General features: G+C 38.7%; 1 long non-coding RNA gene across 1 annotated transcript; it reads left to right on the top strand.

Moving 5' to 3' along the window:
- Nucleotides 1-3,745: 3,745 nt before the first annotated feature.
- On the top strand, nucleotides 3,746-26,046 carry LOC132690082 (uncharacterized). The gene is made up of 4 exons (XR_009615233.3): nucleotides 3,746-3,994; nucleotides 23,081-23,135; nucleotides 24,457-24,592; nucleotides 25,902-26,046. It is a non-coding gene; the product is annotated as an uncharacterized LOC132690082 (long non-coding RNA).
- The last annotated feature ends 329 nt before the right edge of the window (nucleotides 26,047-26,375 follow it).

Below are 26,375 nucleotides of genomic sequence, written 5' to 3'. Positions count from 1 at the left end.
GCTCTAGGCCTGAGCTGTCAGCACAGAGCCCAACGTGGGGCTCGAGCTCACCAATGGAGAGATCATGACCTGAGCTGAAGTCAGATGCTTAACCGACTGAGCTACCCAGATGCCCCATCAACCTGCATATTTATAAATTATACAATTGTCTGGATAGATGCTAACTTCAATTAGGAAGGTTAGTTTAAAGATTACCTAGCCATACTTTGTTAATACTTACAACTGAAATAAACTGAACTATTATATAATGTATTCACTTAACTAACTTTATGGAATACCTTCTATATGCCACACACCATGGATATACAAGAGCTAATGTGCAGTCATAGCCTTCCCTTCATGGCCTTTCCTTTACAGTCAAATGGAGGAGACTATATAAGAATAAATGCACAGTAAATGAAGCATGAAGCACTGTGGGGAGGGGGGAGGAAAACAAAAGGAAAAAAGAAATATTAGAAATTCTTAGAGGCAGCCTCAACATCCTGTAGGTTCATGTATATTGCATGTGAAAAGAAATATTAAAATGATATATTTGACTATCACAAACAGATATGCCGAAACACATTGCACTGATAACAAATAAATTGCAATGTGCTTCATAAAATGTTGATGTGGTTATACGTAATATATTCTCATTTCAAAATTTATTGCTAAATTATTTAACAATTCAAAACTGTGTGTATAGATCACAATTTTGTCAAAGTTGCAAAAAATGGTTTCTATTTTTAAAAAAATTAATTTCTTTGGATATATTTTTTTTCCTTCTTTTTCCTTCTTGGTCTTTAGAATATTAAAATAGAACTACCTGAATGTGAGGGGGTGGAGCATGAGGGGGGTAATTATTTTCCACGCTTTTATTTTAACCCCATCACTCACCCCCTGAGAGACCTTCTCCATCTATTTATCTCCTGTAACTCACTTGCTCATGTGCTGGAGTTCAGCCAGCCTAGACTCACTTTAAAACTCCACCACGGTTTAGTGCTAAGCTAGGCAGAGAATTAGGAAAGAAAAATTGCTCGGGGAATTTTTGTTCAGTAGTCAAGAGCTCAAGCTCTAGAGACAAAGAATTTATACTTCAACTCTGCCACCTGTTGTACGTATGACCTCAGGCAAGTCCTTGATCTGAACTGCAGTTTCCTCTTCTGCAAAATGGGGATAATAAAAATAGCACCATCTACATAGAGTTATGAGATGAAATGGAAAAAAAATGAAAAGCATAACATAGCACAGTGCTTGGCATATTGTGAGTTCTTCCCCTCTTGCAGACAACACTCTGGGATCTGAAATCACACCCCCCACTTCTCTTCACTCCCAAGCCTCAGTCCACTGCCATTTGGAGACAATCAACAGAATCCCAACTCAAAACAATTTAAGCAAAAAGACTATTTAGTGGCTCTTGTAACCGTAAAGTCTAGGGGAAAGGGGCGCAGGATCAAGGGATTCAACATGTCAGCAGGATACTAACTCTGTATCTCTGTGTGTTTCTATCTTTCGGTCTCTGTATTTGTGCGCACCTCTGGTCAGCATCATTTTCCTGCAAAGTATCTCTATGTTATGTCAAAGATGGCCACCACCACCTACAGGCTTAACCATTTATTAGTATCAGAGAAAAGAGAGTATCTCTTTTCTAACTGCCCCATCAAAATTTCCAGGAGTGTCTCTCATTGGATCATAGTGGTCACATGCCTATGCATGAACAAATCACCGTGGTAAGAGGCTTGGAATAAACCTTGCAGCTGAGTGGTGAACTGAGTCTCACCCAATTACATAAACAAAAATCAGAGCAGGAGTGGTTCCCCAAGAGAAACTGAAACTACCATGCTGCCTACAGCGAGTGACTTTTCCCAAGAAACAATTAACATTCTCTGGTCCATTCCCCAAAGTCTTTTCTATCATAGGTAGGCTTCAAAGAATAGCTAATACTAATTAAGTGGAGTCACAGAATATGGGACAGTAGAGCTGGGAAGTCATCATGTGCAACTCCCTCATCTCACAGGTGAGAAAGCTGTGTCTCAGGAAGGAAAAAGGACTCACCAGAGACAACATGGTGAATTAATGACCAAGGCAGGAGAAACCAAAAATCTCTGGGTGCCTGATCCAGTAGATTGTTATCTCAGTTTTTATTTTTCCCTCCATTCAAGTGTATGTGGCTAATATTTGCCTACATCAACCCCTTTAGAAGAGTCTATTTTTGGGGCACCTGGGTGGCTCAGTTGGTCAAGCGTCTGACTCGGTTTCGGCTCATGAGCTCAAGCCCCACATAGGGTGCTGATAGCATGGAGCCTGCTTAGGTTTCTCTCTCTCTCTCTCTCTCTGCCTGCCTGCTTCTCTCTCTCTCTCTCTCTCTCTCTCTCTCTCTCTCTCTCTCTCTGCCTGCCTCTCACTCTCTCTCTTTCTCAAAATAAATAAATATTTAAAAAAAAAGAAGAGTCTACCCTGATATGAGAAGAAATTACAGGTTATGCTCAACAGTAACATACAGTTGTATAATCCTTGTACATTCTCTACCAAGGATGAAGAACATACCATAGTGAAGCTTAATACACACCCCTTCATGCCTAGTGTAAACCACCCAAAGATTTCACTAAATATTGTGACAAGGGAGAGATGAGGCCCCAGTGAAGATTCCAGTGGAGGAGCAAATCACCTGCCTTTGAGCATCATGAGGGTATTGAAGGATGACTCTTTGAACTTCTCATTTCTGCCCTGCCTGGCAAATGTTATCATGACCGCCCCTGAAATAGAAAGGGACTTCAGCTTCTTACTTGTCTGTGCTTAGGATAGGATGGACGTCAGGCAGCCTTGGAATTAGAGTTTATTCGTATTTAACTTATGTGAATTCAACCATATGCACTCAGTACAGAGAAAGAGGGCAAAATTAAGCAGTGTGGATTATCCTACCATTTTTCAATAAATGAATGCCTGCTCCAGATTGACTGTGAGAGGGAAGTATAAATCTGTAAGCAATGCCTTTATCTGGAGCTCAACCCACAACAACACAATTGGATTTAGTGCTAGCAGGAAAACCGGCTGGGTTGACTTATCAGAAAATATGAGGGCTAGTCTCCAGGGGAACTTGGAGGTAATTTGGGCTATACAAGGTATTCACCTTAAGTGCTGACTTTGAATAAAATGTGATGGCTTGCAGAAAATGGACAGCACAGAAAATCTCACAAGCAGTATAATTAGCAAATAGTAACAATGGCTAACACTTTACAGCACTGCCCTACACATTTATACATCCATTAATTAAATTCTCAAAAACAACCCTAAGAAGTAGGAAGGCAGAGTTTTTATAATCCCAAGTTTATAGATAAAGAAAATCAGACCTGCCCAAGATCACATAGCTAACAAGTAACAGGAACCAGAATATAAAGATATAAATGTGTGTTTTGTCTTCCCTACTGTAGGTTAGTTTTCTCTTGCAGACTCAGAAAGGTAGTCCCTTCTTTGTATAATGTTGCCTTGGTTGTGTTTAGTGGGCCAGAGCTTAAAAACAAAAAACAAAAAAACAGCAGGTCTGCCAGGCAGAGCAGAAAATGTCCTTCCTAGCTATTTTTTTCCAAAAGCCTTGCCTCTCTGAGAAATGTTACAGTAGGTTATACTATACAGACAGAAGGGAAAGTTAGATGCTTGGGCTTTTTCAGGAAACTTGATTTGAAGACAGGTAAATATTTATTCAGCAAGACAACAAGCACAAAGGCCTTTGCAGTTCCCACATGAGCTGGTCCACGCCTGGTGGCTGTTGGTGGCTGGGGTCGTGACTGAACAGTGGAAGCTTTAGTCCCAAGAACCGCAGAGCCATGTCCAAGCTTGGCATGGAAACCTCAGGGTTTTCCCTTCAAGTGAACTTCAAGGCTGGAAAAATGAGCCTGTAAGTAAGTGGTGACCCGTGTAGGCCAAGGCAAGTGGACCCTTCCTTGGAAATGCTGCCCTGCAAAGACTTCCTGAGCCTCTGCTGGACTGTATGAGGTAGGAAGTAGAAGAATCTCAGGTAAGGACAAAGATTGAATTTTCCTCTACTGCAGATTAAACTTGATTTACACAACTATGGGAATGTGCCACGTCTTGCCCCATGGTGTTGGGGAATAAAATGCATCCTTGCTACATAGATAAGGAGCAAATTCCTGAGAGAGGGGACTAGAGTCGACCTTTGTAAGAAAGCAGTGGAGTGAAGGTCTTGGGGAGGTGAAGGAGGTGATGAAACAAATTAGGCCTCCACACAGATAACATTCCTGAACAAGGCAAGATAAGGGAACAAAGGCATATCCTTGGCTGACTAGAGATAGGGAAACAAAGAAGAGACCACTGTGGGTGGCCTCCAGAGACAGTGATGGGCAGGGAGAGAGGAGGAGAGCTGAATGATGGGAAGGAGGGTAGGGGAAACTTGGAGGAAAAGTGCTTAAGCTTGTATAATCAGTGTGTTGCTTTAAATCGGCCTGCTTGGTGTGGCTTTTTCCCCCCAGCTGGTGGACTGATGGAAGAGACAGGACTGAATGCAAATGGGGAGTTTAGTCTCATGAGTGTGTTCAATGCTAAGGTGGCTTTATCTCTCAGGGGACTACTATAGTAGTCTGTCTATGAGATATAATTGGTGTCATAATATGTATGATGCATGAGGGGACAGGAGGACAATAGAGAGATTGATAGAGAGGGTGAGTGAGGCAGAGCTGGTTGGCCAGGTAGCCAATAGGTTCAAGGGAACCAGCACCCCAAGGACAGATACAAAACTCAATAAGCACAGCACATCCTGCCGTGGTTTGATCAGGATTCAGCAGGGGATGCCAGTTTTGAGGTCAGAGGAGCATGGAGACACTAAGCTGAGTCCCAGTCCTCAGGTTAACTGGCAGGAGAAATAAGCAAACCACACTGGATGGAAGAGGTGAGAGGGGAACAGAGCTCAGAGCTTCCATGAAATCAATAAAGAAGGAAACAAAAAAAGATCTGGACCTCAGAAGGCTCCCAGGGCCCAGCGCTGATGCAGGGTCTACTGGAAACTGGGTCTTGTAGGTAACATCATCTAATTCTAACCTTCCCAAGGTGTGTTGACAGTAGTGATGGTGACAAGTGCCAATCAGCCTGGGCTCAGGAGCAGTGTTCTTGGGTTCAAATCCCTGCTACAACACTTACAACTTGCCTGTGGAATCTGAGTTAACATCTACCCACCTCACGTTATCTCATGGGTGGATGAAGCTAACTGCTATCACCTATTCCAAAGAGTTACTGTTTAAACTAATTGAATTAATTCAGGTTAGGTACTTTATACATACAGAGTAACCACACATCCCAGTTTGTCTGAGACAGTCTAGTTTATGCCTACTACCAGATATATTTGTTAGTATAGCTTCCTTTAACTGAATAGTATCTTGGTTTGATTTCTGTTTCTGGCCAAGAAGGAATACCATGGGAGGCACATGGGTGGCTCAGTCGGTTAAGCATCTGACTCTTGATATTGGCTCAGGTCATGATCTCACAGTTAGTGTGTTTGAGCCCTGTGTGGGGCTCAGCATTGATGGTGGGGAGCGTGCTTGGGATTCTGATTCACCCTGTCTCTGCCCCGCCCCCCACTTGTGCTCTTTCTCAAAATAAATAAATAAACTTAAAAAAAATGGATGGGCTCATGACATTTGAGAAAACATGGATGGGCCTAGAGGGTATTACACTAAGTGAAACGAATCAGTGTGGGAAAGACAAATACTATATTATGTCACCTATATAAGGAATCTAAAAAAAAAAAAAAATGAATAGACAAATAAAAATCAGAATCACATCTGTAAATACAGAGAACAAACTGATAACTGCCAGAGGGAAGGGGGTTACGAGGATGGGCAAAATGAGTAAAGAGGAGAGGGAGATACAGGCTTCCAGCTATGGGATGAATCAGTCACAGATATAAAAGGCACAGCATAAGAAATATCGTCAATGATATGATAATAGCATTGTATGGTAACAGATGGTGGCTACACTTGTGGTGAGCATAGCATCATGTATAAACCTGTTGAATCACTATGTTGTACATCTGAAACTAATGTAACATTGTGTGACAACCACAATCAAATAAAAAAAATTTAAGCCAAATACTTTTTCAGACACACCACAACGTGAAAGAATTTATAACGGCAGACTTGTAACTCAAAAATTATTAAAAGGTCATTTATGAAGAAAAAAAATTATTCCAGATATAAACCTGGATTCAGAAATTTTAACTGCCTGTATAAATACAATATTTTTTTTCTCACCACTTAATTTTATCACTTAAATATTTATTAAAACAACTGCTTAAAGTATTCACACACATACACATACATACATATATAAGCACATATATGTAAAGTTTTAAACCCTGAAGCAACCACTAAAATAACACAATGAAAAGTTATAGCTAATAAACCAACAAAGGACAAAAAATGGAATCAGGAAAATTAATCCAAAAACAAAGTGGAAACATAGTAAAAAAGGATTTAAAAGGAGACAACAGAAAACAAAGAAAAGGGTGTAGCCCAAATATATGTATGTAAGCCCAAGCACAATACTCAAATTAAATGTAAATAACCTAAATCCCTCAATTAAAAATCAAATTGTCAAGTTGGATACAAAAAAAGTAATACCCAATTACATGCTGCCTATAAGAAACTCATATTAAATATAAAAATTAAAGGTAAATTGATGAAAAGATATATATCATGCTAATACTATTTGAGATTAAAAGGAAGAGGCTAGGGGCACCTGGCTCTCAGTCAGAAAAGCATGTGACTCTTGATCTCAAGGTTTTGAATCTAAGCCCCATGTTGGGTGTAGAGATTACTTAAAAATAAAATCTTTTTTAAAAATGAGGAGGCTATATTAATATCAGACAAAGTTTAAAAAAAACTTCACCAAAATTAAATATAGCCACTTCAGATGATAGAAGTCAATTCATCAGGAATATATAACAATTCTAAATATTCACATACCTAAACCAAGTAAATCCAGAAGTGATAGAAACTTCCATGAGAAATATATAAAGTGTCATTTTTGTCAAAGATTTCAATACTCCTCTTTTAATTATCAATAAACCACAGAAAATCAGTAAAAAGAAAAAAGAAAAAAAGTTTAGACAACACTCAACCAACTTAATCTAAGTGACATTACTTTAACACTTATCAACAGTAAACATTCTTTTCAGATGTACATGTAATATATATCAAAACAGCTCATATTAAAGGCCAAAAAATAAGTCTCAACAAATTTACAAGGATTCAAGTCATATAATGTGTGTTCTCTGCCCACAGTGGGATTATATTACAAATTAAGAACGGAAAGAGATGTCGAAAATCTTCTAGATATTTGGAAACTAAGTAACACACTGCTAAATAACCTAACAGTCAGGGCGCCAGGGTGGGTCTGTCAGTTAAGGGTCCATCTCTTGATTTCAGCTCTGGTCATGATCTCACAGTTCAAGGGTTTTAGCCCCACGTTGCTTGGGATTTTCTCTCTCCCTTTCCGCCCCTCCCCACCTCAAAATAAAAAAACTTAAAAAAAAAATCTAAATAATGAGTCAAGAAGAAACCAAGAGTATTTTCAATTCAATGAAAATGAAAACACAATTTATTCAAAATTTGCTAAATGTAGCTAGAGCAGTACTTATAGGAAAATTTATAACACTAAAATGCTTATGTGAGAAAAAACAGAAAGGTCTCAAATCAACAACTTTAACTTCCACCACAAAAACTAGAAAAAGAGGAGCAAATAAGACCCAAAGTAAGCAAAAGGAAGGAAATAAACATCAGCATGGAAATCAGTGAATTAGAAAACAACACAGAAAAACAATAAGACCAAAACTTGGTTCCTTGAGAAGCTCAATAACATTGAAAAAAAAAAAAAATCTAGCCATCAGGAAAAAAAGAGACACAAATTTCCAATATTAGAAATAAAACAGGTGACATCACTAAAGATTCTACATATAGCCAAAGGATAATAAGAAAATATTGTAAACAATTTATGCCAATAGATTTGACAACTTAGACGAAATGGACCAATGACTCAAAAGGCACAAACTTTCCAAGTTTACTCAAGAAGAGCTAGATTACCTAAATAGCAAAACAGCAAACAGATTAGTTGTTAAAAACTCCCACAAAGAAAACTCCAGTTTCAGGTGGTTGCAAAGGAACTGCTACCAAACATTTAAGGGAATAACAATCCCAATTCTAGGCAAACTTTTCCAGAGAATTGAAGAGAAGGGAATACTTCTGAACTAATTCTATGAGGCCCTTTACTCTGCTTCAAAAGAGAAAGAGAAGCATTGCAAAAGAAAAAGGAAAAAAAGAAAAGAAAACCACAGGCCAGTGTCTCTCACGAATATAGATGAAAAAAATAGTAACAACATATGAGCACATTGAATCCAACAATGTATAAAATAATAATACATCATGACCAAGTGAGATTATCCCAGGAATAGAAGTTGGATTTAACATTTGAAAATTAAAGTAATTAATGACAGAAAATTTTAAAACTTAGCCATTTAATAATTTCAATTGATTCACAAAAAGCGTTCAACAAAATCCACCATTTAATTCTGATTTTTAAAAAAATCTCAACAAACTAAGAACAGAACTCCTCAATCAGATAAGGATATCTACAAAAATAATGTAGCTAACATAATTCTTAATGGTGAAGAGCTAAATATTTTACCTCTAAAATCAGGAATAAGCAAGAATATACAATCTCACCATTTCTATTAAACATTGTCCTGGGGTTACAGCCAGTGAAATAAGGCCAAAAAAAAAATAATAATAATAAATAAAAACATTGAGACTGAAGTAATGCTACCCTTATTCACCAGTGACACGATCAACTATGTAAAAAGAAAAATTCTCATATGATGTACAAAAAAATTTCTGAAACTAATCCAAGAGTTTGGGAATGATTAAGGATATAAGATCATAAATATAAGGATATATTTAAAAACTGTATTACATACTAGTAACAAATAATCAGAATTTAAAATTAAACAACAATACTATTTACAATACCATCAAAATTATGAAATACGTAGAGATAAACTGACCAAAAGGTGCAGGACATGTATGCTGAAAACTACAAAACATTGTTCAGAAATATTAAAAGCCTACGTAAATGGAGAGATACCATGCTTATGTATCAAAAGACTCAACATTGTTAATATGTAAAATCTTCTTCTCAAATGGATATGTAGATTCAAACCATTCTTAATAAAAATCCCAGCAGATATTTTTTTTTAGAAATTCACCATCTGGTTCTAAAATTTATTTAGAAATGCAGAAGACTCAGAATAACCAAAATAACTGTGAATGGGAAGAAAAACTTGGGAAGATTCACACTACAACTGTGAGACTACTTGTAGAAAACAATCAAGACAGTATGGTACTAGTGAACAGGTAGACAAAAAGACAAATGTAAAAGAATAGAGAGCCCAGAAATACACATGTATGGACAATTGAGTTTTTACAAAGATCCAAAGGTGATTTAATGGATAATAGTCTTCGTGTTTGTTTGTTTGTTGAGAAAGAATAGTCTTTTCAACAAACTGATGCTAGAAAAATCATACAAATATACATGTATTTGTATATACATACACATGTACATATATATACACACACATTGTGTACACACACACACACACACACACACACACACACCCTCAACCCCTACCTAGCTCCATACACAAAAATTAAAGCAAAATGAAAAGAAAGCATCAAGCCCAAATGGGTTTACCAGTGACTTCTAGCAAAATCTAAAGAAGAAATTATACAAAGTGTCTATAATCTCTTTCAGAATATATATGCAGAAGGATTATCTCCTAACACATTCTATGAGGCCAGCTTTACCCTGATACTAAAACCAGGCAAAGGAATAAATTATAAGAAAAAATAAACAGACCATTATGTCTCATAAACACAGATGCAAAAATCCTCAACAAAATGTGAGTAAATCAAATCCAACAATGTATAAAAAGGATAATGCATCATGACCAAGTGGTATTTATCTCAGGTATGCAAGGCTGATTCAACATTTGGAAGTCAATTAATGTAATCCATTACACCAAGAGACTAAAAAGAAAAATCACATCATCATATCAATACACAGAAAAAAGCATTTAACTAAATTTGATACTCTTTCATGATAAAAACTCTCCGCACACTAGAAAGAGGGGAACTTCCTCAACTTGATAAAGGATAGTTATAAAAATATAACTAATGTCATATCCAATGGTGAGAAACTCAAAGCTTTGCCACTAAGATCAGTTACAAAGCAAGTATGTCCTCTCTCAACATTCCTTTTCAACATTATTCTGGAGGTTCTACCTAGTCCAATAGGACAAGAAAAAGAAATTAAAAGTATATGGATTGAGAAGGAAGAAATAAAACTGTCTTTGTTCTCAGATGACATGATCACCTTTATAGGAAATCCAAAATAATTCACAAGAAAAGTTAAAACTAATCAGTGATTACAGTGAGGTTGTGTGACACAAGGTTAATATACAAATGTCAACTCCTTTCCTATACACTAACAATGAACAAGTAGAATCTGAAACTAAAAACAGTATCATTTACATTAGCACCCAGAAATGAAATACTTAGGTATAAATTGAATGAAATATGTATAAGGTCTATATGAGGAAAACTACAAACCCCTGATGAAAGAAGTCAAAAAAGAACTAAATAAATAAGGAGATATCCCATATTCATGGATAGGAAGCATCAAAATTGGCAAGATGACCGTTCCTCCCAACTTGATCCATATTCAGTGCAATCCAAATTGAATTCTTAGCAGGTAATTTTGCAGATGTTTATATGCAGAGGCAAGAGACTCAGAATAGCCAACATGATATTGTAGAAGAACATGTTGCAGGACTGACACTATCTGGCTTCAAGACTTATTTTAAAGCTACAGTCATCAAGACAGTGTGGCACTGGTAAAAGAACAGACAAATAGATCAGTGGAACAGAATACAGGAGCCAAGGAGCAAAAGCAATTCAATGGAAAAAAGATAGTCTCTTCAACAAATCATGCTGGAACAACTGAGCATCCACAGGTAGAAAAATGAATCTAGACACAGACCTTATACCCTTCACAAACACTAACCCAAAATGGACCACAGACCTAAATGTTAATTGGGAAAAATAAACTCCTGGAAGATAACATAGGAGAAAATATAGAGGACTTTAGGTATAGTGATGACTTTTTATGTATAACATCAAATGCTCAATCCATAAAATAAATAATAAGGTGGACTTCACTAAAATTAAAAACTTCTGCTCTGTAAAAAAAACAAAACCAAAAACCAGTGTCAAGGGAATAAGAAGATATGATACAGACTGGGGAAAAAAAATATTTTAAAAACACACATCTGGGGCCATCTGGGTGGCTCAGTCAGTTAAGTGTCCAACTGTTTCATGGGATGGAGCCCTTCATCGAACTCTGCACTGGCAGCATGGAGCTGCTTGGGATTCTCTCTCTCCCTCTCCCTCTGCCCCTCACTTCTCAAAATAAATAAATAAATAAACATTTTAAAAATATAAATAAATAAAAAGAAAAACACCTATCTGGTAAATGACTCATCCAAAGTATACAAAGAACTCTGAAAATTACACAGTAAAAAAACAAACAACCCAATCTAAAAATGGACGAAGGACCTTAACAGACACCACTCCAAAGAAGATATGTAGATGCTAATAATTACATGAAAAGATGCTCCATGTGATATGCCATCAGGGAAACACAAGTTAAAACAACAATGAGATATCCCTATAGACCTATTAGGATGGCTCAAATCCAGAACACTGACAACACCAAATGCTAGCAAGATGTGAAGCAACAGGAATTCTCATTCACTGCTGGTGGGAACGTAACATGGCACAGCCACTTCAGAAGACAGTCTGGTGGATTCTTACAAAACTAAACACACTCTTACCGTGCAATCCAGCCAGTGTAGTCCTTGGTATTTACCCAAAGAAGTTGAAAACTTATGTCCACACAAAAACCTGCACATGGATATTTGCAGTAGCTATCTTCCTATTTCCCAAAATTTGGAAGCAAGCAAAATGTCCTTTAGTAGGTGAATGGATAAATAAACTGTGGTACATCCAAACAATGGAATATTATTCATCACTAAAAAGAAATTCAGGGCCATCTGTCTGGCTCATTTGGAAGAGTGTGCACTCTTGATCTCAGAGTCGTGGGTCCAAGCCCCACATGGGGTGCAGACATTACTTCCATAAACAAAACATAAAAACAAAAAAAAGAAATGCATTATTAAGCCATAAGAAGACAGAGAAGAACCTTAAATACATATTACTAAGTGAAAGAAGCCAATCTGATAAGGCTACATGCTTATGATTCCAACTATATCACATTATGAAAAAGATAAAATTGTGGAGACAGTAAAAAAATCAGTAGTTTCCAGAGATTAGAGGAGAGGGAGGGATGATTAGGGCAGTAAAACTACTCTTGAATGATATCATAATGATAGATACATGTCATTATACATTTGTCCAGACCCACAGAATGTACAACACTGAGAGTGAACTATGATGTAACTATGGACTTTGGGTGATTATGATGGATCACTGTAGGTTCATCAATTGTAATCAGTCCAATCTGGTGGGTGATATTGATAATAGGAAATGCTATGCATGTTTGGGGGCAGGGAGTATATGAAAAACCTCTGTAATTTTCCTTTGATTTTGCCGTGAACCTAAAAGTATAAAAAAAAACAACTAAAGTATTGATTTTTAAAAAAGAAAAAGAAGAAATAAATTTTAGTATTAGCATAATCTTATCTGTCATCATCATAAAGGCCCAAGAATGAAACTAGATCTGATCTGAGGACATGCCCAGGCAGCTGATCTAGGAGAGGGAAGTTGGGGAGACCATACAATATAGACTAAGGGCTTGAGTTTTGGGGGTAGACAGAACTAGATCAAAACCCTAGCTGTACCATTTACTGGCCATGTGACCTTGAGCAAGTTACTAGCCTTTTTTGAATTCTCAGATCTCTCTCTTATAAACAGTGGTAGACAGCAGCAGGTGCAAGGTAGTGGTAATACAAACAGTGGTAGCCTCACAGGGTAGCTGGGACGGCCATGGCAGGGGGGAATCAAATGAGATGCTGCGGGGAAAGAGTGTAGAATCACATCCTGTATTCAGTAACCAGAGAACAGCTTATTAAAAAGGAAAAAAAAAAAAAACATGGCAAAGCTCTGGGCAAGAAGGGGATTTGAGCATAGATGCTTGGTCACTGGAGGGGACAGTGAACCCCTAAGGCAGTATGCTGCAGTGTGACCCTTGAATACAAGGCTCTCCGCCAAACCCTAAGGGTATTAACAGACTTGGTTCTGTTTTCAGGATGAAATTGGAACAGGAAAAAGTGTGAAGACTTTTTTTTTAATAATCTAGCTAAATGTGTTACTCTTCCTAAGCGAGTTGCTAATGGAACTATCCCACCAGCCACAGCATGTACTTAGCAGAACTGTCACAAATGTTTAGAAATAAGACTATCCCTCTGTCGATGAGGATGACCTGTCCTCAAAAAGTGGAGCTTCTTAGGGACAAAAGGTGAGGCCACAGGGACAGTAAGTAATCTGGTCACAGCAAGGGAGAGACAAACAGAAAGCCAGACAGATCTGTTGGCAGAAAACAGCAGATGCAAGGTTGAGCTGACCTTTGAAGGTCGTGCTGCTTACAAAGTTCTTTTTCTTAAGGGCTGTCAGGCTGTCGAAGTACAATTTTCAAGAAGTTAATAACATGATTCCTAAATAAACAATGGGCATATGCCAAAGTTTTATTTAACTTATGAGTGAGAGAACCAGCAGGATGACAAAGCTGGATACAGAAATCGATACACAGAGGAGGGGGACTGCTGGGTGAAGTTTGCTAAATCAGATTCTAAACTAGCTATGTCCTACAAGGCAATAAAAGCATAACCACTGGGGTTATTTCTTTCTATTGCACATAAATCGTTTGCATCTCTACCAGACAAAAACAGTTTGTACCTTGTCAGTTATTAGTAAATAGTAAGTCAAACAAAATTACATTCCCCAGGAGCAGGGACACATCAAACTAAGGAATATGGGCCATTCTGGTCTGTCTCATGTTTTTGTAAATAAAGTTTTATTGAAATATAGTCACATTTGTTTATGTACTGTCTGTGGCTGCTTCCAATACAACAGCAAAATTGATTAATTGTGACAAAGACCATATGGCTTGCAGAGCCTAAAATATTTGTCACCTGGTTTTCTATAGAAAAAGTTTGCCGACCCCTGCCTTAAATAGTCAAATAAACTTTAGGTGGGCTTGCTACTGAGTATTCTAGCATGACATTGAAAAGATATGCAAATGTCAAATCATCACAGTGATTTAAATATCTTACAGTATGAGGGCGCCTGGGTGGCTCAGTCCGTTAAGCGTCAGACCTCGGCTCAGGTCATGATCTCGCGGTTCCTGAGTTTGAGCCCCACATCAGGCTCTGTGCTGACAGCTGAGAGCCTGGAGCCTACTTCAGATTCTAACTCCCTCTCTCTCTGCCCCTCCCCTACTCACACTCTGTCTCTCTCAGTCTCAAAAATAAAAATAAACATGTAAAATAAATAAATAAACATCTTATAATTTTATATGTCAATTATATCTCAATAAAGCTGAAAAAAATAAAATTCTGCACCAAGAAAAAGAAGAAAGGACATGGTGGGTTCTTTTGGCTTTATTTACAAATTTCAGCTAGACAGACATACAGATAGATTGATAAAATAGGTGATAGATAATTGGATGACAGATAGATAGATAGATAGATAGATAGATAGATAGATAGATAGTTTTGTTTTTTAACAAGGTCAACTGCCCTTCAGGGTAAATGTAATGTCCACTCCAATAACTATGGCTGAGGAAATCCATGACTTTCTTAGGGAAAGGATTATGTAGATGGCCACCATTATTAATACAGAATTAACAGAAGGAGAAGATGTTCAGCAGAAAGAGTAAAATATGATGAAGACTCTCCTTGGCCCACAGCTTCATCCTTCTGGTTCACTTTTTCCTTTGGTCAGACCCTGCCCACACAGCACTAAGAATTGGATTTGACTCTATTTCTGTCTGGGATGGCAGTTACTCCCTGATAGACCTGGATGTCTGAGAGTGTCTTAAATGAATGCAGAGGCGGGAATGGGGAGAACTATAAGGATGTCCACCGCAGAATTCTTTAATGGCAACAGAGTAGAAATTATCTGAATTTTCAATGATAGGGCATGCTTAAAGAACAATGGCTTAAATTAAGTAGTCATAAGAAACAGAGATAAAGCTGCGTGTTTGTCAATAAGGGAAGACATCCATTATATAGTGTTGAAAGAACAAAGCTGGTCCCAAAGAGGCTGTACAATATGATTCATTGTTTTAAAAGATGTAAGTGCATGAAAAAATTTTAGAAGGCCAAACACAACTTGATAATAGTTATTACCACTGGATAGTGAATTTTCATTTTCTTCTTTGTGATCATCTGGTTTTCTTTATCCTAACTGTTCTATGGTGAGTATGAATGACCTGTATCATAAGCAAACATTAAAGAGTATTCTTAAAGGCTTTCCTCATAGGGAGCTGTGTTATATCAGTTGTTAAAGAGGGTAACATGGGGTGCCTGGGTGGCTCAGTTGGTTAAGCGTCCAACTTCAGCTCAGGTCATGATCTCACAGTTGGTGGGTTCGAGCCCCGTGTTGGGCTCTGGGACAGCTCAGAACCTGGAGCCTGCTTTGCATTCTGTGTCTCCCTCTCTCTCTGCCCCTCCCCTGCTCATGCTCTGTCTCTCTCTGTCTCAAAAATAAATAAAACAATAAAAAAAATTTTTAAAGAGGGTAACATAATTTTTATCTCAAAATATATGCATCTATACAATGGAGTATTACTCAGCAATCAAAAAGAATGAAATCTTGCCATTTGCAACTACATGGATGGAACTGGAGGGTGTTATGCTAAGCGAAATCAGTCAGTCAGAGAAAGACAAATATCATACGACTTCACTCATATAAGGACTTTAGGATACAAAACTGATGAACGGAAGGGAAGAGAAGCAAAAATAATATAAAAACAGGGAGGGGGACAAAACATAGAGGCTCTTAAATATGGAGAACAGAGGGTTGCTGGAGGGGTTGTGGGAGGGGGGATGGGCTAAATGGGTAAGGGGCATTAAGGAATCTACTCCCGAAATCTTTGTTGCACTATATGCTAACTAATTTGGATGTAAATTAAAAAAATATATGTGTATATGCATCTCTGTCAACACAGGACTTTTTATAAAAAGGCTGTAGTATAAAGTCTTATCCCCAAACAATCTAATGCATCCACATCATTATAAACCATTATATGAAAAGTAACTTTCCCAAAGAGTACAGGTTATCATGGAAGAGACAATGGGAACAGGAAAGAGTAAGAGCACATGTGCAGGTTATGGTACATACTGAGGAGTCAAATTAGCTCTCTTTTTCAAAAGAATATTAACCCAATTAAGCTTCTAATAATTTGATACAAATAAAACTAATCTAAACCAGTATTTCACAAGATAGCATGTGAACTAACCCATATGACCTTCTACCTAAAGAATATGTCCTGGGGCGGCTGGGTGGCTCAGCCGGTTGAGCGTCTGACTTCAACTCAGGTCATGATCTCAAGGTCTGTGGGTTCGAGCCTTGCGTTGGGCTCTGCGCTGACAGCCCAGAGCCTGGAGCCTGCTTCTGATTCTGTGTCTCCCTCTCTCTCTGCCCCTCTCCTGTTCATGCCCTCTCTCTCTCTCTCAAAAATAAATAAACATTAAAAAAAATTTTTTTAAAGAATATGTCCTATAATATGGTGACTTTTTGAGCCAACAAATATTAAGAACGCAGTAGTATTCTTTCTTTTCTCCCTCCCTCATTTTCCATGTGACATCCTTGGCCGTCTCCTGACATTTGTTGTCTCCTGGCAATATGCCAGGTACTCTAAGGTTAAAAAGATCATGGACATCAATGCAACAACTCATTGCAATATGTTTGGATCTGTTGGCCACATGCACTCTGTTCCTGAGGTCAAACTGTTCCACTGATATCCGAACAACTATTTTTACTAAGAATTTTCTGTTTTTACAAAACAACAAAACATAAAGTGACATGACTACCACAAGATATGTGTCTTAGCGTCTAGGTTCTAAGCGAATGGTACTCAAATTCCCTTCTATGTCTAGAATAATAATGAAGCACAGAGTGACAGTGTCCGCTCTGTCTTTTTTCTTCTCAGGGTAAATGTACATAGAATGAAGAAGAAAGGATTGTAGAAAGAAGAAGCGTGGAATAGGACTTACAGATTTTATTAAGAAATTAATACTAACACCCTTCTCATTTTTCATATGAGATGTGGCACTGGATAGGACAGATAGAACAAAAAAGGCTTGGGTTGGACAAAAGTTCACAGGGAAGAATTTTACTAGATTCTGATATCTGAGATTTGTATGGAGTTGCATCTAAATCAAGAGATTGTAGTATTTAGATAGACAAAGAAGAAAAAGCTAAATGCGTGCACAATTAAAGGAAGTTTAGACAATTTATATTTTTAAATGCTAGTTGATTTATTCATGTTGCTATGTTAATGCATTTAAAATGAGCCTTGACAAGGAAATTGGGAATATGCCCTAAGGAATCATTCCACAGTGGAAATTTGTGACCAAAGAGGCCTTTTTTTCAAACTGACATTAGTTTTTCAATGAATTAATTGCAAATTTCAAGAATTATGAGATTTCCTAAGTTATTTGTATTAGGAAATGAACAGGAAAATGTAATTATTTTTCCCCTCAAATAATATTTGAGGTCTGAAAAGAAGCTATGAACTATGTCATATTTCTTGTATCTTTCTGACAGTTTGTAATTACTTTTAATGCTGCTGTTCTCTAAATTATTAATGCTAATCTGTCATGACAGGGGCTGAAGAGAACCAGTGATTATATGCCTTTTTACTAGCAAGCCTGGTTTTAAATAAATGTCTTAATCACAAGAAAATAGAAGAGTAGTTACTTTAAAGGAAATAGACTTGTACCTTCTACCGGGTTCCTCCCATCCCTTAAAATAAAGTAAATGCACAGTGACAACAGTTCAAGCAGGATGACAATCTATGCAATAATTTCTGAAAGTGACATCGTGCGATGACACCCAGTGATTCACAGACTCACAGGGTTGTAAGGTGTTTTAAAAGCTCATCAACTGCAACTTGCCTTCTAACACTCAAACTATCTCTATCAATCATGGCCAATGGCTACCTGTTCTCTGTTTGAATATCTTCAGAATGACAGGCGACTCCCTCCCTCCAACGGCACCCATTTCTCACTTATTTTGAGTCAAGATCTTGCTTCCTATAAATTGTACCTACTGGTCTTAGATCTGTTTTGGTAACACATAGAACAGGCAGGACTTCTTCCCAATACATGCTTGGCACCTCTTCAAATATATGGATATATCTTTGGCATTCTCTCTGGTCTTTGCATTTTCAGGCTAAACATACCAGCTTCCTTTAACACGCTCCATGAGATCAGGGACCCTCTGTTTTATTCACAGCTTTATCTCTAGCTCCCAGCATAACATAAATAATAAATAATAGTTAGAAGAATAAATTTAAGACTCTATGCATCATCTCTAGTTTCCCACATTTTTGTTTCTCTGTTTGTTTCCAATGACTAGCAAACTTGACTGCCTTTTTCTAATCCTTGGCCGATCACATCCAAATTCTCACCTCAATTCATCCAGGAATGGGACATCCATCCCCAATTTCCTCCTTCTGCACGTTTACACCATCCTAACTTTCTCTACTTTTGTTTCAAAGAAGAAAAGCCTCTTATTTCTCTTCAAGGTTAGTGCCACCATCTCACTTGTTTTCGCTTCCACTCTTCCATCAATCATATTTCTAGCCTATCCTTAATCTCTTTCTTGAGAGACACTCCTTCAGGTATCCACATGCTCGGTTGCCGCCTTCCTAAAAACTAAGCTTTCTCTTATGGCCTTTTGTAGCAACGTGGATGGAACTGGAGAAAGTGATGCTAAGTGAAATAAGCCATACAGAGAAAGACAGATACCATATGGTTTCACTCTTATGTGGATCCTGAGAAACGTAACAGAAACCCATGGGGGAGGGGAAGGAAAAAAAAAAAAAAGAGGTTAGAGCAGGAGAGAGCCAAAGCTTAAGAGACTGTTAAAAACTGAGAACAAACTGAGGGTTGATGGGGGGTGGGAGGGAGGGGCGGGTGGGTGATGGGTATTGAGGAGGGCACCTTTTGGGATGAGCACTGGGTGTTGTATGGAAACCAATTTGACAATAAATTTCATATATTGAAAAAACAAAAAAAAAAAAAAAACTAAGCTTTCTCTCTTCAAAAACTGCCACCTTTTTCATCACTGCCAACATCTGTAATCATTTTCTACAGACATATTCTAGTCTCCATTCTAAAACTATCAATATTTCATTGCTAATATAAAAACATACACGGGCAAGAAGTGGTTAAGTGCCACCCAAAGCCTGCAGATTCTTTATGTGGTGAAAATGATTTCTGACAGTGGATTACTAATAATGAGGTGTCAATCAACTGAATTCAGAGACAAACTGAAGGACAGGACCAAGTTCTGTTGTTTAATAAACAAATGTTAGCCCTTTGTAGAAACCTTTTATTGTTCAACATCAACTCATATTTATGCAGACATTGGAATAAAGCTTATCTATCCATAAATATATTTTTTACAAAGGCACACACAGGCAGAATTTTGATAGTCTAAATTCCGTTTCAAAAACAATTTGAAAGTATGCCTTTGAAACGTCTCCCTATTTTAAAATCCACTGTCAAAATTAAATAATGTCACATCCATATCTACCTTTAATTTCCAGAGTGGGTTAATAAGATCAAAAATTAAACCTCTAAAATACACTTTTCTGTTTGCTTATTATTAACCTCTCTTAACACCGCTTTATGCTTCACATTTTTCCACAGCTCACTATTTCTTCATGGTCAATAAATCAAGATCATGATGTGTGTGTGTGTGTGTGTGTGTGTGTGTGTGTGTGTGTGTGTGTGTTTAAAGCAAGTGGCTGTATTAGGGAATCAGAGCCATGTAAAACATTTGACAATAATTAAAACCAAGAGGCTTTTAGCAAGCACTAGGCTAATTACTTGATGTGCATTGTTCCTCTGAGTGCTAGAAAGCATAATATTGCCTCCATTTTATACATGAGGAAACTGAGGTTCACAAGAGTTACGTAACATGCCTAAGGCTACACAGCCAGTCAGGGGTGAGGCTGTGATTCAAATACTGTAAAATTGATGCTCTGACCCAGGGCGACATGCCACCCTTTATTCCACTCTTTTCCTTGAGTTAAGAATTAGGGCATGGAAGTGCAGAGAGGCGAGGGGTTTACACAAGCTCACACGCTGTTAATTCCAAGAACCTGTATCACCCATCAGGTCACACAACACCTGGGGGGGAAAGATGATTTCCCATGATCTCAGTTCCTTTCTCAGGATCCACTTCTCCCTGGACACCACTGGAGTTCTGACTGGAATGCTGTGGTCAGGTAGGCAACGATCAGAAACGAGAGTTTGATGGGCAGGAGAGAGAAGGAATGAGAGCTTGAATCCCCAGTTCTTTATTTGCTAGACCCTTCAGCTCTATCCCCCACAGTGTGACCCCATATTTAAGGAGCAGAGAAGAACTAAACAAAAACCTCTGTGGCCTCAGCATTTTTTTTTTACAAATAGAGCTTTAAGAGCAGCCTCTGTACTTGGGGAATACAGCAATGGTAGACAGAGCCCAAAACCCTCTTAGTAATGGATAAGAATTATCCAGGCAGCCCCTAGTCTGACAAACACTGAATCCTTTCCCCACTTGGAGGAAAAAATTAAATTAAATTAAAAATAAAATCCTCAAAACCCACACCACCACCAAAGTCACAGAGAACTTTTGCTGAGTTGTACAAGCAAAGGACATTTTTGTAGAACACATTTGCATTTGAAAGTACCAACACATTCTAAATGTGCAGTGTATGCACAGATCTGTGCAGTAGCAATTAGGAACAGAAATAACCAGCGCAACTGAATTAGAGTTGATGAGATTCTGGTGTTCAAGGCAGCCGTTTCCTTTATATGACTAATCCCTATGCATTCTTGGGGTTTCAGATTAGATGTTGCTTTTTCTACAAAGTTTCCCAGACTCCCAAAGTCTAGGCTATGTGCCCATCTGATGAGTTTCACCTTGTATTTCTCCTTCTGGTCGGACAAGCTGCCTGAGATCAGTATTGCCAGTTTACTTCTCAGTTTCTCCCCCTAGACTATAGACTTTGTGAGAGCTGCCTTATATATTGTATCACTAGTATGTCTCACAGTGCCTGGCACAAAGTAGTTGCTCAGTAAATGTTTTTGAGTGGATCAAGAATAAATAAGTAGTGGGGCGCCTGGGTGGCTCAGTCGGTTAAGCATCCAACTCTTGATTTTGGCTCAGGTTATGATCTCACAGTTTGTGAGTTCGAGTCCCACACTGGGCTCTATGCTGACAGTGTGGAACCTGCTTGGGATTCTGTCTCCCTCTCTCTCTGCCCCTCCCAAACTCATGCTCTCTTTCTGTGTTTGTCTCAAAAAATAAGTAAACAAACATTTTTTTAAAAAGAATAAATAAGCAGAGACGGAAAATAGGATAATTACTTACAAACACTAAAAAATCTATCCAACTCTGATATCAGCTTCAATTATAAAGTGTCACAAGACCAGGATGTGGTAAGTGGTGGCCATATAAGTAAGTCATAAATATAGGATCATGAAAAAGGAAATATCAGACCCAGACCTTGATGACATCATCATGCTCACTCCTGGATAAGAACTCTACCCAAACTCTATTCGTGGAAGCATTGGTAATTATATAACAGACATGAACTGGTATTTACCTAACTTATCAATGTTATATTTCCATCTGTTCACATATCTGCCTATCCATTTTCTAGCTAGCTACCCATCCATTTATTACCTATCAATAGCCTGCTTATCTAGCTATCTATTTATCCATGCATTCACGCATCCATCCAACTGTCATAGGCAAAATTATAAAGATGTCCCCCAAGATTCCTACAGCCTAGTTATAGAACAAACACAAACCTAGTTACTGCTATAAAGGGAATTTGAAGATATAATTAAGGTTCTAATCAGCTGCCTTTAAAATAGGGAGGTTATTCTGGATCATCCTGGCGGGCCTGACATAATCAGGTGTGCCTTTAAAGCAGAAGAGGAAGTAGAAGAAATGAGACAGAAGTGGGAAGCAGGAGACATTCCAAGAGTAAGAGAGACTTACTCCCTTACTTGTTGCCTTGCTCCCTGGGAACCTTGGTCTTATAACTAGGAGGAACTGAATTCGAGCAACAATCTGAATGAGCTTGGAAGGAGATTCATCTCAGAGCCTCCAGAAAGGGACAACAGGCCTGGCTGATGCCTTGACTTTGGACACATGAAACTGAGATCAGAGAAACCAATCTAGCTGCCCAGATTTCTGACCTATAGAACTATGAGATGAAAATCTGTGCTGTTTTAAGCCACTAGGTTTGTGGTAACATGTTACAGCAACAACAGAAAACCAATGCACCATCCATCACTCTATTAACTATTTAGCTACTCTCTATTACCACTTATCTGTTATCCATCTATCCATCTATCTATCACTTATATGCTGTCTATACCTGTCACTTATATATCATTGCTTATTGTATCACCTTACCTATTTTACTTACCTATTGCCTAAATAGCATATATTTACTATGTGTATTTCCATCTATTCATCTGTCTATCTTTGTTGCCTGAACTGACTCAGTTCCCTTAACAGCAGCCTTCTCTCCCTGATGTCCCACCTCTACCCCCAAACACACATGTTTTCCTCCTGGAAAAGGCCAACAACAACAACCAAACAGTGACAACTTGGATAGCAACCCCAAAGGCCATGGGAAGCTCTGTGACCTGCACCTTCCCTGGAATCCCTGTCTCTTCCCAAAGCCTCACATCTGGCTTGTGCTTTCTCCTTGACCCTCATTCAAATAGCCTGCTCAGCTCTGGATCCTGACTCCACCCTGGGATGCTCAGCTCCTCCCAACAGGTAAGTAATTACCTAACTGCCCCATCCTTAACAAGCCTAGGCTCAGTCACTCCCACCACTAGGACCAATATGGCCATTGCTGTCCAAGAAAGACCCCAGATAGTCATCAGGACATAGTTCATTTTCTTCTATGAATAGTATCTGTTTTGTTCCATTTTTGTTTAACATTTATTTATTATTGAGAGACAGAGAGAGACAGAGCATGAGCATGGGAGGGGCTGAGAGACAGGACACAGAATCGGAAGCAGGCTCCAGGCTCCGAGCTGTCAGCACAGAGCCCGACGCGGGGCTCAAACTCACAAATCGCAAGATCATGACCCGAACGGAAGTCAGACACTTAACCAACTGAGCCACCCAGGCACCCCATATCTGTTTTGTTCTAAATGAAGCTTTCTTTTCTCTTTATAAAGACCTGATTTCAAATAACTTTCAACTATTATTAAAAGATACCCAATGCAGGAAAACTGTCACTTATATTCGCCATTCTGATACTAAGAAGCATTATGTCTTAGACAACGGTGCCAGCACAGGGCCAAGGGGCCTCTCACAGCAACACTTACACAATATTTCCTTATAAAAGATACAGTGCTGTCCTTCTACGATCACATGCCAGAACTGAAATGGCCATATAAATCCAACCTCATAAAGTAAGAGTCAATTTTAACTATTGAAGCCCTTAGAAATACAGGTCTTACAGCATATTACCTGCCAGAATATTAGGTGTGAGGGTTTTATGTAAATATATAAATGTGTATACATGTGTATATCCTTTGATATCCTTTGAGTCCTTGCTTCACACCAGGCATCAGACACACGTACTTTCACCTGCATTTCTTCCTATAATCCCTACAGCTCTATAAAATATGTCCTGCTATTATGTGCATCTTATAGACGACAGGTTAAGAAACCAAAGTCACACAGCTAGAACCTAACAGAGTCAGGATGTAAACTCAAGACTAGTTCTCTTAACGACTGCCCTCCATTTTGTTCTTATCATGGCGAGAGTGGCCAGGCGTGAAGGAAAGGGCATCCTTGCTCCTTGGGTGAATCACATTACACCCCTGGCCCTCATTTGTGAAATGAGGGTGGAGGGCCATGTGTTCCCTCAGGCTCCACCAGAACCCAGTGGTCTGCAGTTTCTCGGAGCAGCCCCTGTGGTTGGGTCCGTCTCTAACCAGGATACAGGAGATGGATGTACCATTATCACCTTTCTACTTTCCGCACTAACCTCCTGATGTCACGTACATCATTGTCCTTCCCTTTTTCTAAAGATCATTTAACACCCCATTTAGTCACCTTTGATAATGCTCTTCTTTCAAAGTACAGTGAGAGGAGCAGCTTTCAAGGTGATTTCTCTGCACTGAGGACATGTCAGTCTCTGGAGAGCCCATAGCCAGCATCCTGGTTCTGGAGCAGATGCGACAGGACCAATGTCAACAGCAAGAAAAATAATCCAGGTCCGTGAGAGAGCAACAGGTTGACAAGTTCTTTATTGAAGAACCAGGCTGTAACACACATTACTTGAGCTAACAGCACCATTTAGGAACTGTCTATCCTGACCCTGAATCACAGGAGAAGTAGTCTGTGATGTCAGAAGAGTAAATGCATCTCATCTAAGTCACCAAGTCCAATCAATTATGAATGGGTTCCTGGAGTGCTGGGGTGAAGCACACAGGAGATGAGTCTCCACATAGCAGGAAAGAGCACTGATGGATTAATGATGTCTGCCAGAGCAGAGGGCTAGAAAAGAGGCACCGGGTTTGCGGCCTACTCACAGACCCTGCAAAATCAGTAAAAGGCACAGGCTGTGCCATCAAATCAGCCTAGGTTCAAATATTGGCCCTCCCACTTACTAGCTGTCTAATACTGTGAAAAATTCTTAAACTCTCTGAATGCCAGCTAAAATAGAATAGTTGCAAGCAGAAAGACTGACATGTTTGCCAAGTGCTTAGTGAGGACCCACCAGTGCCTTAGCAATTATCATAAAGTTCCTCAGATAAAAATCAGTGCAAACAAAGCTGCTAAATACAGCCAGGTAAAAATGTTCTCCTTCCCTCCATCTTTGACTTTTGAGACAAAAGTCATAAACTGGCAGTCATGGGCTCAGTCTTGCCTTTAGACCTTTTTTATCTGGTCCACATTGTTGGCTTACATGATGTCTAAATAATTTTGGAATTAGTTACAAGTTTATTTCACATTTTTTTTAAAAATTCATGTATCTTACTTCTTTGAAAAGTTTGATCTGACACCACTGACCCCATTGTCACATGGCCATGCGTTGGAACTAACCAGTGGCTGCTGCCTTTGGAGGGTTCCTGAACTCTTTTCTCTTTCCTTTTTTCATTGTAGAATACGTCATATATTCAGGAAAGTGCATAAAATGCACCACAGTTTAAATAGCAATTAGAAAGCCAACATCTATATAATCAAGTCCCAGGTCAAGGAGTGGAACATAGCACCCCAGAAGACCTATCTGTCCTTCCAATCACAATCTCGACCTCCCTCCAAGGTCACCCCCATGCTGACCTTTGGGATAATCATTTTCTTACTTTTCACTTTATTTTTACTGTGTATGTATGTACCTCTAAGCACATAGTTTGGAGAGCTGTATAGACATGAACTCTTACCAAATGTCTTCTTTTGGGTCCAGCTAACTACTCAACATCATGGTTGGGAGACTCACTGAGGTTGACAAATTACATTTATTTTCATTGCTGCATGGGTCAAACATTCTTTCTGTCATCTCTCCACCTGGCCCTATTATAGGCATTTGGATTTGCGCTTTTACATCTGGACACACGACTCCCCTGATACAGAGACATAATTATCATCATAATCATGGTCCACACTCTGACCACTCCAGCCAAGATCCCCAGCTTCTTCTGCAGCCCCATTATGAGCTCGGCTTGCTGACATTACCCATGAGGCTTCAACCTAAGTAGGCTCAGTCTGTCCAATTCCTCCTCCACGTCACTCAATTCCCTGCCCATCCAGTAAGTGACCCCGTCAGCGAAGGCTGACCATTCTGTATTTACACCTTCTTCTCAAAAGACCCCTTCTTCTCAATAAGGAATTAAGAGATTCAGTGAAGCCAGAGCCAGATCACCCTTCCAGGAGCACATCAGGCAGCTCATAGTATCTCCATCCATGACTGTTTGTCATTACCTCGCTTTCTGAATCTTCGTCCAGCTCTCAATCTGTGCAGACATCTCCCCGCCAACCCAATTTGAATTAATTTGT

The sequence above is a fragment of the Panthera onca genome, chromosome E2, assembly GCF_046562875.1.
Source record: "Panthera onca isolate mPanOnc1 chromosome E2, mPanOnc1 haplotype 2, whole genome shotgun sequence".
NCBI lineage: Eukaryota > Metazoa > Chordata > Mammalia > Carnivora > Felidae > Panthera > Panthera onca.
The sequence above is the reverse complement of the archived record's forward strand: the minus strand, read 5'-3'. Positions and strand labels throughout refer to the sequence as shown.